A 6000-nucleotide genomic window follows, 5' to 3' on the forward strand; every position below is an offset into this window, starting at 1 on the left:
CCTGAAAGAACCAGCTAACGTCCATAAGAGATAGCAGCAGGAGTGGGCCATTCGGCCCCTCGAGCCTGCTCCGCCATCCAATAAAATCGTGGCCGATCTGATTTTTACCTCAACTCCACTTTCCCCGCCCTTTCCCCGTATCCTTTGACTCCCTCGCTGATCTAAAATGTGTCCAACTCAGCCTCGAATGTGTTCAATGACTCGGCCTCCACAGCTTTTCGGGGTAAAGAATTCCAAAGATTCACCACCCTCTGGGAGAGGGTCACATGGATATTCTCATTCCACAGTAACCATTGTCCCTCAAGTTTGCGCAGTGACTCAACTGCACTGAGACACTCGGGGATCAGGAAAAGTGAACTCTGATGCTTGCCCACTTTCATTTATATAGCGCCTTTCACAACCTCAGGGCGTCCCAAAGCGCTTTGCAGACAATGAAGCACTTTTGAAGTGCAGTCACTGTTGTATTGTGGGGAAACACGGCAGCCAATTTGCGCACAGCAAGATCCCACAAACAGCAATGAGATAAATGACCGGATGATCTGTTTCAGGGTTGTCGGTCGAGGGAGAAATATTGGCCCAGGACGCCGGGAGCACGCACTTCAAAATGGTGCCGAGGGATCTTTCAGGTCCGCCCAAGAGGGCGGACGGGGCCTCGGTTTATCGTCTCTTCCGAAAGACGGCACCTCTGACAGTGCAGCACTCCCTCAGTACTGCACTGGGAGCGTCGGCCTGGCATTCGGGGACTCAAGTCTCCAGAGTGGGGTTTGAAACCCCTGGCTTTCTGACCTCAGAGGCGAGTGGGCTACCCACTGAGCCAACTTCACTTCGAAAGTATATCACTGGTTGTAAAGTACTTCAGGAGAGGCAGAGGCTACGGGGACAGCTCTTCATCTGCACACTTATTTTCCTTCAGCTAATATTCAAACGTCCCGCACACAAATAGAATCACAGGACATAACCGGACACCTTGTGCCGATGCCAGCTTTCTGAAAGTGCGACTCATTTATTCCGAAGCTTTTCTCCCCCCACAGCTTTCAAAGTTTTTTTTTTACTTTATTTACTTTCCTTGAGCAGATGGAGAGTGACTGGATTACAAGTAAACAGACACTGGATCCAGTAATCCAGTTATCCCTAACACATATTCCAAGTGCAGCCCTCACCGTATTCCTCCAAGGAGAACCCCAGTTCCTGCTTGGAAAACAGTCAAGAGGCACTTTCTTCCCGTCCACTTTTGTTTAAAATATATACAAAGCTTTGTACCTTCGGCAGGCTGGGTGGGGGCGAGGACCCGGCCCCAAGAATTTTCAGCACTGCGCTGCTTCGGTTGTGTCAAAAGTTCCACAGGTTTCAGAATGTATTTTTAGTTCCTGGGGGCGAATCCTCACCTCGCCACTCTTGTGAGCTCCTCCTCTTTCAGTCATCAACCTTTTAATAAACAAACGCAACTGAAACCAAATGTTCAACCACAACATCCACACAGAAGATCAGGTGAGTTTAACCATTCCTTCATTGAAACTCAGATCCTTTTTTGTTCGTTCATGGGATGTGGGCGTCGCTGGCGAGGCCGGCATTTATTGCCCATCCCCTAATTGCCCCCTTGAGAAGGTGGTGGTGAGCCGCCTTCTTGAACCGCTGCAGTCCGTGTGGTGACGGTTCTCCCACAGTGCTGTTGGGAAGGGAGTTCCAGGATTTTGACCCAGCGACGATGAAGGAACGGCCGATATATTTCCAAGTCGGGATGGTGCGTGACTTGGAGGGGAACGTGCAGGTGGTGTTGTTCCCATGTACCTGCTGCTCTTGTCCTTCTAGGTGGTAGAGGTCGCGGGTTTGGGAGGTGCTGTCGAAGAAGCCTTGGCGAGTTGCTGCAGTGCATCCTGTGGATGGTACACACTGCAGCCACAGTGCGCCGGTGGTGAAGGGAGTGAATGTTTAGGGTGGTGGATGGGGTGCCAATCAAGCGGGCTGCTTTGTCCTGGATGGTGTCGAGCTTCTTGAGTGTTGTTGGAGCTGCACTCATCCAGGCAAATGGAGAGTATTCCATCACACTCCTGACTTGTGCCTTGGAGATGGTGGAAAGGCTTTGGGGAGTCAGGAGGTGAGTCACTCGCCGCAGAATACCCAGCCTCTGACCTGCTCTTGTAACCACAGTATTTATGTGGCTGATTCAGTTAAGTTTCTGGTCAATGGTGACCCCCAGGATGTTGATGGTGGGGGATTCAGTGATGGTAATGCCGTTGAATGTTAAGGGGAGGTGGTTAGACTCTCTCTTGTTGGAGATGGTCATTGCCTGGCACTTGTCTGGCACGAATGTTACTTGCCACTTATCAGCCCAAGCCTGGATGTTGTCCAGGTCTTGCTGCATGCGGGCACGGACTGCTTCATTATCTGAGGGGTTGCGAATGGAACTGAACACTGTGCAATCATCAGCGAACATCCCCATTTCTGACCTTAGGATGGAGGGAAGGTCATTGATGAAGCAGCTGAAAATGGTTGGGCCTAGGACACTGCCTTGAGGAACTCCTGCAGCAATGTCCTGGGGCTGAGATGATTGGCCTCCAACAATCACTACCATCTTCCTTTGTGCTAGGTATGACTCCAGCCACTGGAGAGTTTTCCCCCTGATTCCCATTGACTTCAATTTTACTAGGGCTCCTTGGTGCCATACTCGGTCAAATGCTGCCTTGATGTCAAGGGCAGTCACTCTCACCTCACCTCTGGAATTCAGCTCTTTTGTCCATGTTTGGACCAAGGCTGTAATGAGGTCTGGAGCCGAGTGGTCCTGGCAGAACCCAAACTGAGCATTGGTGAGCAGGTTATTGGTGAGTAAGTGCCGCTTGATAGCACTGTCGACGACACCTTCCATCACTTTGCTGATGATTGAGATTGGACTGATGGGGCGTTAATTGGCCGGATTGGATTTGTCCTGCTTTTTGTGGACAGGACATACCTGGGCAATTTTCCACATTGTCGGGTGGATGCCAGTGTTGTAGCTGTACTGGAACAGCTTGGCTAGAGGCGCAGCTAGTTCTGGAGCACAAGTCTTCAGCACTACAGCCGGGATGTTGTCAGGGCCCATAGCCTTTGCTGTCTCCAGTGCACTCAGCCGTTTCTTGATATCACGTGAAGTGAATCGAATTGGCTGAACACTGGTTTCTGTGATGGTGGGGATATCGGGAGGAGGCTGAGATGGATCATCCACTCGGCACTTCTGGCTGAAGATGGTTGCAAACGCTTCAGCCTTGTCTTTTGCACTCACGTGCTGGACTCCGCCATCATTGAGAATGGGGATGTTTACAGAGCCTCCTCCTCCCGTTAGTTGTTTAATTGTCCACCACCATTCACGATTGGATGTGGCAGGACTGCAGAGCTTTGATCTGATCCTTTGGTTGTGGAATCGCTTAGCTCTGTCTATAGCATGTTGCTTCTGCTGTTTAGCATGCATGTAGTCCTGAGTTGTAGCTTCACCAGGTTGGCACCTCATTTTTAGGTACGCCTGGTGCTGCTCCTGGCATGCTCTTCTACACTCCTCATTGAACCAGGGTTGATCCCCTGGCTTGTTGGTAATGGTAGAGTGAGGAATATGCCGGGCCATGAGGTTACAGATTGTGCTGGAATACAATTCTGCTGCTGCTGATGGCCCACAGCGCCTCATGGATGCCCAGTTTTGAGCTGCTAGATCTGTTCTGAACCTATCCCATTTAGCACGGTGGTAGTGCCACACAACACATTGGATGGTGTCCTCAGTGCGAAGACGGGATTTTATCTCCACGAGGACTGTGCGGTGGTCACTCCTACCGATACTGTCATGGACAGATGCATCTGCAACAGGTAGATTGGTGAGGACGAAGTCAAGGTAGGTTTTTCCCTCACCACCTGCCACAGGCCCAGTCTGGCAGCTATGTCCTTCAGGACTCGGTCAGTAGTGGTGCTACCGAGCCACTCTTGGTGATGGACATTGAAGTCCCTCCACCCACATTGCAATCCATGCGCCCTTTGCTGCCCTCAGTGCTTCTCAACATGGAGGACGACTTATTCATCAGCTGAGGGAGGACGGTAGGTGGTAATCAGCAGGAGGTTTCCTTGCCCATGTTTGACCTGATGCCATGGGGTCCAGAGTCAATGTTGAGGACTCCCAGGGCCACTCCCTCTTGACTGTATATCACTGTACCACCACCTCTGATGGGTCTGTCCTGCCGGTGGGACAGGACATACCCAGGGATGGTGATGGAAGAGTCTGGGACGTTGGCTGAAAGGTATGATTCTATGAGTATGGCTATTGCTTGACTCGTCTGTGGGACAGCTCTCCCAATTTTGGCACAAGTCCCCAGATGTTAGTGAGGAGGACTTTGCAGGGTCGCCTGGGCTTGGTTTGCCTTTATAGTGTCCGGTACCTGGTGGTCCGTCCGGTTTTATTCTTATCATGACTTTTGTGCAGTGAGATTGTACAACTGAGTGGCTTGCTGGGCCATTTCTGGATTACTAGTCCAGTAACATAACCGCTATGCTACTCCTCTGCCCCCTTCCCTCCAGGTTCACTAGATTGATTCCTAGGATGTCCTATGAGGAGAGATTGAGTAGAATGGGCCCATACTCTCTGGAATTTAGACGAATGCGAGGTGGTCTCTTTGAAACATACCTGAGAGGCTGTTTCCCCTGCCTGAAGAGCTAGAACTAGGGGGCATAGTCTCAGGTTCAGGTTAAGACTGAGATGAGGAGGAATTTCTTCACTCAGAGGGTTGTGACTTTTTAGAATTCTCTACCCCAGAGGGCTGTGGATGCTCAGTCGTTGATTATATTCAAGGTGGAGATAGATTTTTGGACTCTGGGGGAATCAAGGGATATGGGGATCGGGCGGGAAAGTGGAGTTGAGGTCGAAGATCAGCCATGATCTCATTGAATGGCGGGGCAGGCTCGAGGGGCCGAATGGCCTACTCCTGCTCTTATGTTCCCCCCCACCACTCCTCCCCTCCCTCCTCTAGTTTATCTGCACTCTTCTTTGATTTTTTTTTCGAAAACAGGGTGCTGCTTCTCCCGCTGCCGAGTTTGGGCCATTTCCGAGTTGGCTGTACAATTCCAAGAGAAAGATTTGTCTGGGCAGTGGTGCAAAACGGGCTGTAACGCCGGAGGGGGCGGAGGAGGGTGGGAGGGGGAGGAGGAGTGAGGTTGTCAGTTTCAATGAGACACCCTGACTGATACTCAGGCCAATCGGAACTCTCGGACGGGGTGTAGAAGCTGGAGACCCCTGCGTTACGGACCCTTGACAATTTTTCAAAATCGAGGCATTGCCGGAGAGGGAGCCAATGTCAGTCAGCGAGCAGCTGGACACCTCTGTCCTACCACAGGTCTCACTTTTGCCCCTTTGTCAAAAGTCCGTGTTTTGGGGTCAAGGCCCAGCCCAGGCAATCGAGCACATGATCCAGGCTGACACTCCAGTGCAGTCACTGAGGGAGTGCTGCACTGTCAGCGATGCTAACTATGGCTGGATGGTTAAATCGGGTCTATCTGCCTGTTAAGTTTGATGTAAAAGATCCCATTGCACTATTCAAAGAAGAGCAGGGGAGTTCTCCCCAATATTTACTCGGATGCTACCGGGACTTGATGGTTTGACTTATAGGGAGAGGTTGGATAGACTGGGACTTTTTTCCCTGGAGAGTAGGAGGTTTAGGGGTGATCTTATAGAAGTCTATAAAATAATGAGGGGCATAGATAAGGTAGATCGTCAAAATCTTTTCCCAAAGGTAGGGGAGTCTATAACGAGGGGGCATAGATTTAAGGTGAGAGGGGAGAGATACAAAAGGGTCCAGAGGGGCAAATTTTTTCACTCAAAGGGTGGTGAGTGTCTGGAACGAGCTGCCAGAGGCAGTAGTAGAGGCGGGTACAATTTTGTCTTTTAAAAAGCATTTGGACAGTTACATGGGTAAGATGGGTATAGAGGGATATGGGCCAAGTGCAGGCAATTGGGACTAGCTTAGTGGTATAAACTGGGCGACATGGACATGT

Source organism: Heptranchias perlo, chromosome 12 (assembly GCF_035084215.1).
Source record: "Heptranchias perlo isolate sHepPer1 chromosome 12, sHepPer1.hap1, whole genome shotgun sequence".
Taxonomy (NCBI): Eukaryota; Metazoa; Chordata; class Chondrichthyes; order Hexanchiformes; family Hexanchidae; genus Heptranchias; species Heptranchias perlo.